Source organism: Papaver somniferum, chromosome 11 (genome assembly GCF_003573695.1).
Source record: "Papaver somniferum cultivar HN1 chromosome 11, ASM357369v1, whole genome shotgun sequence".
Taxonomy (NCBI): domain Eukaryota; kingdom Viridiplantae; phylum Streptophyta; class Magnoliopsida; order Ranunculales; family Papaveraceae; genus Papaver; species Papaver somniferum.
In genome coordinates, this window is record NC_039368.1 from 107018598 (window position 1) to 107034308 (window position 15711).

General features: G+C 35.1%; 1 pseudogene; it reads right to left on the reverse strand.

Moving 5' to 3' along the window:
• Positions 1 to 303: 303 nt before the first annotated feature.
• On the reverse strand, positions 304 to 15417 carry LOC113324876 (annotated as a pseudogene).
• Between the last annotated feature and the right edge of the window lie 294 nt (positions 15418 to 15711).

Below are 15711 nucleotides of genomic sequence, written 5' to 3' on the forward strand. Positions count from 1 at the left end.
CTACCGGTCTTAATTTCAACGGCCAGAAATCAATTGATTTTCGACGGCTCATTTTCAAAATAGTAGATGGTGGTGTTATATATATCGGAATACGCTCATTTTGAATCCTGATTTAGGGGGAACGAATTACGAGGGGGGGGATTTTTTCAAAACCAACCGTGTCACTACGCTAGGGGATGACCTCAGGCAGAATTATGACACAAAGTATTAGAACTGGAAATTTGTGTTTTTTTTTGTTTATTTTTACACAACAATGTACTGCTATTCCATTAATCTGTAAGGTCATTCAATATGCTTCGAGTTTTTAGTTCCAATAAACATGAGAACAAGTCATTTGAATGAATATTCAACTTTCTAACCGATATCAATGAGATACAAAGATTCTAAAAGGAAAGTGTTGATATGATATCACAACTCTGAGGTTTACTGAATTTACTTTCAGAAACCAAATTTTTCCAGAAAATATCTTGTTCTCTTTCTCATCCGAGTGAAAACTATAACAGCACAAGCAATTGCCCATGGAAAAAAATTGCCACCATAAGCGTTCAATTTCTCGAACAGGAAGGTCTCTCTTTCAGGACGAATGATATTATAAGGATAGACATTGCTAGACCAAACAATATCTTTGATATAGGCTTAATCAGGGAATCCTTTGGTTCACCATCAATAAAAACGACAGATCCATCTCTATAAGGAAGCAAAGATCTACCGTTCTTAGCATTAAATCGAATAGCAACACCTCTTCCTTTACCGGTATTAAAAGAAAATATTGATTTGAAACCATATTTATCAAGAATATAAACAACTTCTAACCGATCTTGATCCCATCCACCCAAATTAGTTTTGAATTTATCAATCGGACCTCTTCCTTTTCTGTATAAGTTGATTTCAACTTCAGCTACTCTCGTTTTCAGTCTTAGGGTTTGGATTCAGAAGAGGTTGTGTTTCTTCTACTTCATCTTCTTCATTGATCTTCTCTTCGATTTCTTGTGTCATGATTTCTTTCTCCATTCTCGATTCAATCTGAGAGAAAACAAGGAATCTATGGAAATTTGTGTGGGTACGGTATTTCCCGCTCTCTTCCTCCTCCTCCTCTCTTGTTATATTGAAATTTCCAGAGACATCGTCTCTAGAATTCACTAGACGTTGATTAGCATGCAATATTGAAATTGAAACTGTAAGTGCTCTTTTTTGTTTTAGGTCTTAGCTTCAATGGTATTTCAACAGTATGGTTTTCTTCTTTTGTTTTCACGAAACTAAACTAGGTTTTTTTTTTACTTACCGCTTTAACGTTTTGGATTATATGGAATAGCTTCAATTTTATCTCATAATCTTGCTGAGTCACCTGATTTTTCCCCCACGTAATTCTCCACCCCCTCCTCTAAATCAAGATTCCTCATTTTTGGTAGGAATGTAGAACTTGGTAAAAGAAACATATCCCTAAAATTTTAGCTTCAAACCCGTTACGGTTTAATTTTATTCGCAGAAATGATGTCCAACAAGTGAGATAGTGTGATAATAAAAATGTGAAGGGATCCCTCCTCATTAAGAAGTGTCTTGTCCAGAGCTGTTGCTTTATAAAAGTCCACGGAGAAGAAGGCTACAAAATAATGATGACGTGTACCCTCACCAGATTATTATGCCACGGTTGAGAGAATAATGCGGGTTGTGCAAGGCTTGACAAGCCGGCGAAAAAACTATGTTATACTTTGGATTTGGCCGACCTGGTACTTGCTACTGGAAAAGGCTTTGGATTTGGATTTGGATTTGGATTTGGTTGAGAGAATAATGTGTCGTTACACCCTGAAACCAATGCATCATTTCTCTTTATACATATATGTCTATAGAGTACGTAAGGCTGCACGTGGACCGGTACAGTCAGGGTTTCTTATGGAACCGGTCCCTGTACCAGGGAAAGTTCATGCTGATTTAAGTTCAATTATCATAACTAAATCTCTGTTTTATATGGTTTAGTTTCATTATTGTCATTCTTCCATTATCATCATAAATATTGTCGAATAATTGTATTTAAAAGAAAAATCTCTGTTCTATACGATTTAGTTTCATTAATGTCATTCTTCCATTATCATCATAAATATTGTCGAATAATTGTATTTTAAAGAAAAAAGTTGCATATTTGTCATTCTTTGGTGAACTAATAAAAAAAACATCCAACGAGGAAAACACGACATCTTCCTACTTAACCTTATTCCGCAATGAGGTCAGAAATCTTTGAGATTAACAAATATCGGAAACAACCAACTAGGAAAATTTATGGTCCTATTTGTATTGACAATCTAACGCTAAAAAAGCCGCTTGACCGGGATAGCTTCCCCCAAACGGAGCAGGATATCATTTGTCTTATTATTAAATCTAACGACTTAAAGGCCTAGACAAATCCCTAATGCTTACTGATTCTTAAAGTACGTTTTATTCTTTTGTCTCACGGTTAATCGCAAAGATTTCTGACCTCATTGGTTTTATTTAAATACCATCAAAATTCGTCTGTTAAATTATATCTTTATTCAATTTTTATAAATACCCACACATTCTGAAAAGTGGAAGCTACTAGCACAAGTTGCTTTCAGAAGTGGATGCAACTAGCACAAGTTGCTTCCAATTTTCGGAAGCAACTTTCTCAAGTTGACTCCACAAAAAATATTTTTTACCCCTATGGTGTATTTGTATAAGGTCAACAAAAATGGAGGGTATTTACAACATTCCCACTTTTGGGATTTAACCAACAGATATTAGAGAGCATCCTTTCAATTTTACTGTGTGATTCTATTGGTGAAAGTTGTCTTTTACACTATGCATATTTATGAAAAATAAATCCTTCCCTCGAAAAATTAAAACACAACGATTTCGCTCAAAACACATATGAGAAATAAATTCTCTCTCTCAAAATACTTTGCACTAATTATAATAGAACGGTGAAAAACGTGGTTTGCACTGGATACACTGAAGTGAAAATGAAGAACATTCACTCAAATCTGACCGTCCAATATGAAGATATAGGAGTGGAGCCGGTAATTTGTCGGTTATCTAGCCTACAAGCAAGAAAATGCGTCTTTGGATTCATTTTAGATTTGGCTTTGGTATTTTTCTTCTTACATTTTTCATTTTCATACATTTAATCTTTATTTAGATTTTAGTAGATTAATAACGAAATAATAATACATTTTAATAAAAATAATTTACATTCACGCCAAAGACTTTAGTACATTAACAACGAAATAATAATATTTTTTTACAAAAAAATTTACATTCATCCCAAAAAGAGAAAGATATTAAGTTTTTTAATTTCTTTTTTTACTGTCTTAATACCCAACAGGTATCCAGGACTTTTAAGGGGTCCTGTTCTGGATCTACAAATTTAGGAACCAGATTCGACTTTTATAAGTAGGGTCCGGGTCTAGTGATACTTGAGAGGACCCCGGACGCATTGCCAACCTTCCATCATTTCCGAGTATTTAAGGATTATACAGTAGAACCTCTCAATATTAATGCTCTTGGTAGTTTGCAAGATTATAAAATGTAGAAAATTTTAAGTGAAGTTTATGTTTAATGTATTTATAGTTGTATTAGAGTTTTAAAATAAAATAAACGGTCCCTGAGTTATAACACCAAAGGTGTCACTATCCATCCAAAAAAAACCATCAAAACAAAATTAACACAAAAATCCCAAAAAACAAAAGTAACACAAAAACCAGAAAGAATTTTGGTTTCATCATAAAATTTGTTAAAACCAATTTTGAAATTTGGGGTTTTGTATCAATTTTTAAAAATTTGGAGTTTTTATATCAATTTTGTATAAGGTGGAGTTTTAATGGATCCTAACATTTGAATGGGGTTTTTGTACCACAAGTTTGGTCACGTTGGGTTTTTATGAAATTTTTTTTGAACAACCCCTAACATGAACGATAACCTCATTAAAACATGAACAACACAAATAGATCTTGGTAAACCAACACTCAATTACCCTAAGTTGAAATTTCCTTAAGTTTTGGGTTTCCTCAAATAGATTCTGCCTTTAATTACGTTACATGACTTTGGGCCAATTTAAGGTGCATCATGTACAACCAGAAAAAACAATTGAAGTGAAAAATACATCATGATATGGTAAGGATTTGGACCCATAGAAGAGATTAGAAATCCATCATGACGCGGTAAGTAATCCAAAGAATTTGGCTCCATAGATTGATGTCCGCCTTACCCAGGTCCATAGACTCGATGCTAGGGTGTCTTCTCTCTAGATGACACGACTGGACCCTTCAAAGTTCCAAGCATAGTACTTACTTATTATATTTCGTGGTAGTAGTCTTCTCCCTATGATCATCATAAAAGACATTTGCTTTTCTCCTTCTCTTTTTGACCAGCTTCAGAGTGAGTGGGGCCCATGAAATGTCAACCTCAGTAGATGGTGGTAGTATTTGGTTCTGGGACACGGCTAATAACTACTAGGTCTAGGATTTGACGGACTTTTAGATTAGAGAGAATATCAAAGGCCTGGCTTGGAAGTTTGCAATACGTGTACTTGTTTATCACTAAATTAATCTATCATTTACTACCTTCCAAAAAAAATTGCTTGATTGACACTTGGCTTCAGCCAGGGGAAGACTGTGTGTGCATTACTAGTTACTACGCCCCTGTTTGTTCCGAAGATTCTCAAAAATGATCGAATGAAGGTGAAAATACAATCCTTCACCCGGAATATATATGTGAAAAAAGAAGTTTCCACACACTTATGCTATCATTTACTACCTTCCAAAAACATTTGTTTGATTGACACCTGGATTCAGCCAGGGGAAGACTGTGTGTGCATACCTACGCCCCTGTTTGTTCCGAAGATTCTTAATAATGATCAAATGAAGGTGGAAATACAATCCTTCACCTGAAAAAATAGGTGAAAAACGAAGTTTCCACACACAAACTTGATAAAAATGGTGAAGCACAAATTGCGCCAATAGAATAAATAACGGTATTATTACATACCGGAAGTGGAAAGATATTCCTACTATGCTATTCAGTTGTGCAACAATGGAGTCCAACCACAATGGGACACTAGTGGCCGCATCAAAGAAATTGGAGATCTCAAAAGGTTATTCTGCAAAGTGAAGTATGTTCAAAGAAATAGAGAGGCCAACAATGTTGCAGATAAGTTGGTGAAACATGGTACTTTTTTACCCTGTTGGAGTCCAATACTTGTCACTTGTTAGTAAATAATGCCTTAGCCTCTTGTTGGAGGCAAGCCTATAAAAAAAAAAGGATATTTATTTTTTTATATGGGGTATTAATTTTTATACAAGAATATATTATGGGGTATTCTTTTTTACCCCAAAACCAAAAATAAATAAATAACCCCTTATACCCATCAATAAGATAATTTATAGTATCAAACACCCATAGATAATTAAAAACAGTGGGTTTTGTGAGTCCCATATCACTAGTTTCCGCGTAACGAACTTAAAATAAAATATGGTATCAGACTGACTGTTCACATGTGCACTCGTGACCGAATTACTGGTCACTCGTATGACATGTACATGGTGTGGACCGTGACATGTCACGTGCACACCCATGACCCACGTGTTAGGTCGACCGACTTTACACGTGAGGGAGGGTGTGAAAGGACAATAGTCCCACATCACTAGTTTCCGCATAATAAACTTAAAGTATTCGTCATAGCTCCACTCATTCCCAATTGGTTTTGGGCTGACTGACTTTAACAGGTTCCCTTTTAATTCCATAGAATTTTAGGATATCAAGGAGAACTGTAATTTCCAAAACAACGCATAATGAACTTAAAATATACTAATATGGTAGGCGCAGCTCCACTCCCAATTGGTTTTGGGTTGACTGACTTTAACAGGTTCCCGTTTAATTTCATAGAATTTTAGGATATCAAGGAGAATTGTAATTTCCAAAACAAGAACGTATTAAGAAGATCCTCTTTTCATAACAGCCTATCATCTTCTCCGTTTTTATGTAGTTCACGCCTTTATGGAAGGGGTTTATTGTCTCGGTTATTGTGTCTAGTAAACAATAGAGTTCTTAAACAATAGAAGGTGTTTAAGAATAATTGACAATATAATATAAATGTCGTATGTCTTGTCATGCATCAAAGCTTCTTATATTGAGTTTATATTTTTCTAGATACATTTTTGTGTTTCCAGTGCATATAAGATATCTATATTATAAAAAGAAGTGATGTGTGTGTAGCATGTTATACCCCAAGTTTTTACACCGCTTACGTGTCAAAACTCTATTGGCTCATTACTTGAAACAGGCCCACCTATTTTCTCTGGTGGGGTAGGGTGGAAAGCAATCAATGGTGGATTTAAATGACACATAGGAGTGTATAAAAGTGGGGTATAAACCCGGGATCTCCCTAGAATCTTCCATTAAGAAGATCCTCTTTTCATAACAACTTCGGTCATCTTCTCCTTTTTTCTGTCGTTCACGCGTCTGTGGAAGAGGTTTATTGTCTCGTTTATTGTGTCTAGTAAACAATGGAATTGTTGATAAATGTTTTGCTTTTGATGATAAATGTTTATGTAACTAAAGATTCCTTTTAGCAAAAACTACAATTGTTGATAAATGTTTTCATCTTTTTGACTTTTTGAGAGGAGGTTTTCATTTCCATATTTCTTCTTTTAGGAGTAGATATATCTATGAAGGGGTGCAACACCCTCGTAAACTCTAATGGACCCACTAGTAAAACATTTGGAGTGAAGATTATTTTGTCGCCTAAAATGATTAACACCGAAGAAGTGCAACCGAAATCTGTAAGAGGGTTTTGGGATGGTTTTCTTGGCCGGTTTACAAAGAGTGTTGTTCCATTGAAATATAATAACACCACTTATAAGAAGACAAAAATTATACAGTATACAATAATACATTAATACGTACGTACATACACTAGATTCAATTATTCAAGATTCGAAGTGTGTGTTCTATGTTCTATTGCACAACAAAATATCAATATCATAAAATTTCCGTTGTTGACTTTGTATTTAGAAAGAAGTTAAAAGTTAAAATAGAGTACAATAATCATTATTTACAACTTATTTTGAACAAAAGTTTCATTTATATTGTAACGCTCGAAGAGCTGGTTAACATTAAAAAGCAAAAAACACTAGTACCAAAAAAGAAAAAGAAAATCTACCTAAAGAATATGCAAAAGAACCAGAGAGGCTTGACCCGATCCACTACCCACAATAACCATCCGCTACCCATTAACCTTAATGAAACCCGAGATGCTACATCGTCTCAGAGGATAAAATTCACTACAGAAACGCAGTTTCGAGGAACAGTACATAAGTTGGGATATTCACACATGAAATTAACACCAACAAGAGACGAGGAGATGTACCATCTCTCTTAACAAGTAACGAAGGTTTTTTCTTGCTTTTGATATCTTTTTATCCCGAGTAGTCGAGAACAATTACTTTCCATCATTTTTTTTGCTACATCCAACAATATATTTCAGAAAAAGCAGCAGCAGCAGCAATAATCCAAAAAATAAAAAACAACAGCAGATCAATGCTACAAAATACGAAAGAAAATCATCACCATCCGACCGCTAATAACATTGCCACAACCAGATTCAAACTACCAAAAAATAAACCAGTACCGTCGGAATTCATTGAATATTATAGACACCATGAAAACAGCAAAAAAGAAAGGCACCATAGAACACCTCGATAACATGAAGGAAGCTAGCAACCACCAACCGAACCACACAAAAGCGAAAAAATAAAAGCCTTACAAAGTAACAAAGAACTTCTAATTAAAGCCAACAGTTAACATTAGGTCAGATTAAACTTGCTTGATTTGATCCTAGAGGGACCAAATCGAGCAAGAAATAAAGATCATAGAAGAAAGTTTGGTTAGGCAGAGAGAAAACAGAGAACGAAGCCAGGAGGAGAAGTACTGACAAGATTTTTTAACTAGTATTTATAACCAGCGTTTGTGAACAGATCTTGATCAAAACAATGCAAGGAGGAGTTAATTTTGACCAGAAGTTGATCTTGGCCGTCTGATTAGCTGACCGAGCATACTAAAAAAAACCAAAAATTCTCTAAGGACCGTTAAAAAAACCACTTGATAACAGTTAAATCACAGTTTTTGTTATGGTGGGCCCATAAGAGGCCCATGTTATCGAACATCAGTGGGACCCATTTTTGATGGGAGACAACGGTTTTTGCTTTGTTTTTTTTTTTTGCAGTCCAGAAAGAATCAGTTATAACTGTTTTTTAAGGAAAAAAATGTAAAAATATTTTCTACAATTCTATATATTTTAAATTAAAGATTATAAAGTTACAATTAATATTTTAAAAATAATATAATTAAAAATAATGATGTATAGAAAACGTTATAACATATTAGATACGTTATAACTGTTTTCACGCACGTTGTAACTGTTATATAGGAATTTAAAACCATAATTCGTTTTTATTTTCTATTTAACCGTTTTAACGCCCATTATTTTACAATAACGTATAACAACACGCTTTTTCCCTAAATAATGTGTTTTTTGTCCGAAATGTGCTCACACCCATCAAAACGAATGGTTCTACACATATCGCGTGTGAGAGAAATGTGAGGAGTTGTTTTAACATTGTCTATAGGGGCGGTACGTGAAGAATTTTTGCGTTAAAACGCGTTATAACGGTCACGCCCAGTGACCGTGACCTGAGCCATGATATGTGTTTCAAACCTTGGTCCAATCTCAGTAAACGAATGTTCGTGTTCGGTAAATGAATAACCTCCCCAAAAATGGAGGGTCAACAAAAATGGAGGGTATTTACAACATTCCCACTTTTGGGATTTAACCAACAGATATTTGAGCATCCTTTCAATTTTACTGTGTGATTCTATTGGTGAAAGTTGTATTTTACACTATGCATGTTTATGAAAAATAAATCATTCCCTAAAAAAATTAGAACACAACGATTTCGCTCAAAACGTAATGAGAAATAAATTTTCTCTCTTAATGAACTTTATACTAAGTATAATAGAACGGTGGAAAACATGGTTTGCACTGGATACACTGATGTGAAATGAAGAACATTCACTTAAATCTGACCATCCAATATGAAAATATAGGAGCGGCCCCAGTAATTGATTGGTTATCCAGCGTACAAGCAAGAGAATGTGTCTTTGTAATGATTTTTGATTTGGCTTTTTTTTTTCTTCTTCCATTTTACATTTTCATACATTTAATCTTTATTTAGATTTTAGTACATTAATAAAGAAATAATAATACTTTTTAATAAAAATAATTTACATTCAAGCCAAAGATTTTAGTACATTAATAACAAAGTAATAATATATTTTTACAAAAATAATTTACATTCACCACAAAAAAAGAAAAATATTAAGTTTTTTAATTTCTTTTTTTAATGTCTTAATACCCAACGGGTACCCAGGACTTTTAACGGGTCCTGTTCTGGGTCCACAAATTTAGGAACCAGATTCGACTTTTATAAGTAGGGTCCGGGTCTAGTGATACTCGAGAGGACCTCTGACGCATTGCCAACCCTCCATCATTTCCGAGTATTTAAGGATTATACAGTAGAACATCTCAATATTAATGCTCTTGGGAGTTCACAAGATTATAAAATGTAGAAATAAGTAAAGTTTATGTTTAATGTATTTATAGTTGTATTAGAGTTTTAAAATAAAATAAACGGTCCGCGAGTTATAACACCAAAGGTGTCACTATCCATCCACAAAAAAACCCATCAAAACAAAAGTAACACAAAAACCCCAAAAACAAAAGTAACACAAAAACCCCATAAAATTTTGGTTTCATCATAAAATTTGTTGAAACCAATTTTAAAATTTGGAGTTTTTTTATCAATTTTTAAAAATTTGGGGTTTTTGTATCAATTTTGTATAAGATGGAGTTTTAATGGATCCTAACATTTGAATGGGGTTTTTGTACCACAAGTTTGGTCACCTTGGGTTTTTACGAAAATGTTTTTGAACAACCCCTAACATGAACGAAAACCTCAGTAAAACATGAAAAACACAAATATATCTTGGTAAACCAACACTCAATTACCCTAAGTTGAAATTTCCTTCAATTTTGGTGCCTTTAATTACGTTACATGACTTTGGGTTAATTTAAGGTGCATCATGTACAACCAAAACAACCAATGTGAAGTGAGAAATACATCATGATACGGTAAGGAGTTGGACCCATAGAAGAGGTTAGAAATCTATCATGATACGGTAAGTAATCCAAAGGATTTGGCTCCATAGATTAATGTCCACCTTCCCCGGGTCCATAGACTCTATGCTAGGGTGTCTTCTCTGTAGATGACACGACGGGACCTTTCCAAGTTCCAATCATAGTACTTATTATATTTCTAGGTCATAGTCTGCCCCTTATAATCATCAGAAAATACATTTTCTTTTATTACTCATTTTTTTTCAATTTTAGCTAGTCCTTGCCCTGCCCTACGCCGAGCCTGGAAATGAGCTCTGCTTCCTAGGAAGTAGCTTCACAACGAGCGGGGCCTCTGTGATGTCATACAAATAAATTATAAAATAAATCAATTCCTTTTCGATACATGAATTTTTCAAGTTGAAATTTCCATAAATTCTGGGTTTCCTCAACGTAAATTTTGCCTTTGATTACGTTAAGAACCATCTTGTACAACCAGAACAACCAATGTGTTGTGAGAAATCCATCATGACACGGTAAGGATTTGGACCCATAGATTGATGTCTGCTCGCCAGTTCCCCCTGGTCTATACTAGGCTCTCTTCTATCTAGATGACACGACAAAACCCTTCAAGGAATAATACTTGATTTCGAGGTAGTAGGCTGACCCCTATGATCATCAGAAAAGACATTTGCTTTTCTCCCTCTCTTTTTGACCAGTTTCAGAGTGAGTGGGGCCCCTGAGATGTCAACCTCAGTAGATGGTGGTAGTATTTGGTTCTGGGACATGGCTAATAACTACTAGGTCTTGGATTTTACGAACTTTTAGATTACAGAGAGAATCAAAGGCCTGGCTTGCGAAAATGCTAGATATACTTACACCAAAATTTTACACCACTATGTGTCAAGTTTTTATTGGCTCTCTTTCAAAGCGGGCCCCCTGTTTTCTCTAGTGGGGTAGAGTGGAGATGAAATTTATGGTGAATATAGATGACACATAGGGGTGTAAAATGTTGGTGTATGATGGTGGTGTACACCTAGAAGCTTCGGCTGGCTTGGCACTACGTGTACTTGGTTATCACTAAATTAATTTATCATTTACTACCTTCCAAAACAAATTGTTTGATTGACACCTGGCTGAAGACTTTGTGTGCATCTTATTCCCCTGTTTGTTCCGAAGATTCTTAAAAGTGATCGAATGAAGGTGGAAATACAATCCTTCACCTGGAATATAGGTTAAAAAAGAAGTTTCCACACACTTATGCTATCATTTACTACCTTCCAAAAGAAATTGTTTGATTGACACCTGGCTTCAGCCAGGGGAAGACTGTGTGTGCATACCTACGTCCATGTTTGTTCAGAAGATTCTTAATAATGATCAAATTAAGGTGGAAATACAATCCTTCACCTGGAAAAAAGGTGAAAAACGAAGTTTCCACGCACAAACTTGATAAAAATGGTGAAGCGCAAATTGCGCCAATAGAATAAATAACGGTATTATTACATACCAGAAGTGGAAAGATATTCCTACTATGCTATTCAGTTGTGCAATAATAGAGTCCAACCACAATGGGACACTAGTGGGCGCATCAAATAAATTGGAAGTCTCAAAAGGTTATTATGCAAAGTGAAGTATGTTCAAAGAAATAGAGAGGCCAACAATGTTGCAGATAATTTGGCGAAACATGGTACTTTTTTATCATGTTGGGGTCCAATACTTGTTACTTGTTAGTAAATAATCTGCCTTAGCTTCTTGTTGGAGGCAAGCCTATAAAAAAAAAGGGATATTTACTTTTTACATGGGGTATTTATTTTTATAGAAGAATATATTATGGGGTATTTTTTTTTACCCCAAAACCAAAAATAAATAAATAACCACTTATACCCATCAATAAGATAATTTATAGTATCAAACACCCATAAATAATTAAAAACAGTGGGTTTTGTGAGTCCCACATCACTAGTTGCCGCATAACGAACTTAAAATAAAATATGGTATCAGACTGACTGTTTACATGTGCACTCGTGACTGGTCACTCGTATGACGTGTACGTGGTGTGGACCGTGACCGAATGTCACCTGCACACCCATGACCCACGTGTTAGGCCGAATGACTGGCCTTACACGTGAAAGAGGGTGTGAAAGACAATAGTCCCACATCATTTTAGGTCGAATGACTGGCTTTACACGTGAGGGAGGGTGTGAAAGGACAATAATCCCACATCACTAGTTTCCGCTTAATAAACTTAAAATATTCCGCATAATGAACTTATAATATATTAATATAGTAGCGTAGCTCCACTCATTCCAATTGGTTTTGGTTGACAGACTTTAACAGGTTCCCTTTTAATTTCATACTTAAAATTTTAGGATATCAAGGAGAACTGTAATTTCCAAAACAAGAACGTAGTAAGAAGATCCTCTTTTCATAACAGCCTGTCATCTTTTCCGTTTTCCTGTCGTTCACGCTTTTGTGGAAGGGGTTTAAGAATAATTGACATTATAATATAAATGCCATAGGTCTTGTCATGCATCAAAGCTTCTTGTATTGAGTTTATATTTTTTTACATATATTTTTGTGTTTCCAATGCATATAAGATATCTATATATTATAAAAAGAAGTGTTGTGTGTGTAGCCTGTTAAATCCGACCATCGATTTCGTCATCCGGCGGTCAAGGTGACGAAATACTTTTATGTTTCCTGTTATCCTGTTAAATACTTTTACATAAAAGTATATGGTCATCCGTTGGATCGTTGGGTTTCATGTCAAACACTGATGTCATCCGTTTTCTGTTCTTACCGTATTTCACCCTAACTGCATTCCCGGTTTAAAACACATACCCAAGTTAACTTGATTTCCTAATTTTCCTAATCCGAGTAAAATCTGGTGACTTTGTACATGTCTATATATGAAGCCTCAGCCATGTTTCCAACACAAACATAGCTGTCTGATCAAAGTTTTTCTGAATCTTTATAACCAAAGAAACATCTTTATAATCGGCTATATAAGAAACCTTCATCAGTGATTAAGTTTCGTAGAATGTTTGTGCAATTCATCAGTTTATGATATAAATCTGTTTCTGGGGATTGTTTTGAGGGTGAAATACAGATGTACCCCTGTTTTTTTGGGCGAATACAGATGTACCCCCGTTTTTCTCACATTTACAAATGTACTCCTGTTTTGACCGTTTTTTTGAAAAAACGGCTAACGGAAAGTTAACCTCCATGTCAGCAGTTAAATCATCTAACTCACTTGTCAAGTCAAGTAAGCTGTGTACACTGTCCAACTCGTCTATTCTTCCACGTAAGTTGTATACACGTGGCTGGTCCCACATTTAAACGGTCAAAAAAAATTTCTCTTCTATATATATACATCTTCTCTTACTAGACACTAACCATCTTTCTCTCCTATATATCTCTACTTTCTCTACTTTTTGGTGACTGTTTCAGATCTAAAACGGGTGAAATCAGCAGCAAAATCATGTGTTTCATGTGTGACATTGAAGATGATCATGAAACCAAAGGTTGTCCTTGGGTTTATTCAAGGTGCAAACATGTACCTTGTAATGGTGTGAGGGCTCTATTAAGATCTAAAACACTGTGAAGCATTCAGATGGGCTTCAGATGCAATAGTTATAGAAACAAAGAAACACTCAAGGGAAAAGTACATGAAATATGTAAGGAATTCAAGAAAAATCTGCAAATGTAACTGCAATAGATTAATAAAGACTAAATTCTCTGCATTGTCTTGTCTTAACATTACATCATAAACACATAAACATAAAAGAGAAAAGACACATCTAAAGCTTCATATAATTCTTTGCTTTCTTCCTTCCTTCTGGGTCTGGAGCTATAAAGGTAACTTGTTGCCCACAGATCCTGCATGGTTGTTGTGCTGACTGAAAGCTGGTTGAGAACAAGATACATCACCTGCCTTTCTATTGAAACCTGTGGATTTTGCAGAATATGTTGTTGTTGGTTGAGATCTAGCTTTGTACTTTGTCTTTGGTGGAGCTTCAACTACTGTCTTCTTTGTGCCATCAACACATGTTCTAGGCTTGAATCCCTTAGGATTTCCTCCAACTGGTCCTCCAGCACAAGACTCATATCTGCTCCTTCAATTGAACAAGACTCATATCTGCTCTAGCCAAGCCTTTGAATTCAAAACTCATCACAGTATTGATGACCTTCACCTTTATGTCTCTCTCTCAGGATACTTGACTTCAACCTCAACTTCATGTCTACACCAAATGGACAGACATAGAATTAGTTCAAACATACTAATAAAAAAACACATACAAAGACAGAGGGAATGCAATATGTCATTTCAACAATCAATCAAGTTCACCTTTAGTTCAAACATACTAATAAAGAAACACATACTAATCAAGTGCAACAATCAATCAAGTTCATCTAAACAGCTCTGATTATTACACCATACATATGCATCTGACAGTATCAGCTTATGCCAGAAAGCATTTTTGCATTATGAAGTTCAGACATATGCACAACACTCAAGTCAACTTGAAATGAAACAAACCCAAAACATATTGAATAGAAACAAGAAAATATTTTCAAAACCCCCGCATCTAGCCACTGGGGGTACATACTCTCATGGTGGAAAAAAAACAGGAGTACATGGTGTCTCCATTTCTGTGAAAACTCACATTTTCATGGTGCACATCAAACAACCAATTGCAAAGAAGTAAAAGGAATTTTCAGAATGAATCTGCAGTTTAGTGCAATCCTATTCTCTGCCATCTACTTACCACCATCAAACACCCAACAAATTCCACAATATTCAGCAGAACTGATTAATCTTATTTGGGTGTTTATGGATTCATTCATCCTCAAGCTTATTCTGAATCCTGCAAATTAAGCTTAACCCTAACATGAATTTAACCCAAACATCAATTTAACCCTACAAATAATTTTAACCCTAACATCAATTTAACCCTACAATCGAAATCCTATACCCTATCATGGATTACTTCAGAAATAAACAAAACCCTAAGAACAGAAAACCCTAGAACCAAAAATACATAAACCTACTTATTTGTTACTGAAATCAAACAAATAAGGAGAAACTCATTATTTATTCGTACACATACATCAAGAATAAACCCATAAAATCAATAAAATCGAAACCCTAAAAAAACAGAAAACCCAATAATCACTAACCTTTCAATATCTGGTTTCTTCTTCTTTTCCTTCTTCTTTCCTCGTCTTAACTTCACCATCTTCTTTTCAGAGAAACGATCTTAGGGTTCCTTTGGATGGGTTTGATTTAGGGTTCCTCTGAGAAACGATTTCAGAGAGAAACGGAGAGGGGAAGAGGGAAGAAAGAGGGAAGAAGAAGATAATGACGAGATTTCTCTTCCTTTCCCGTCTATATCAGTCCACTTTTCCTACACGTGTTGGCGGAGAAAGTAAAGGAACAAAACGATCTGAGCCGTTGATTTTCTATGAGATTTCCATCACACAGATTGTGTCCCGTGTATGTGACACGTCGACTTAATACGTGGCATCATTTT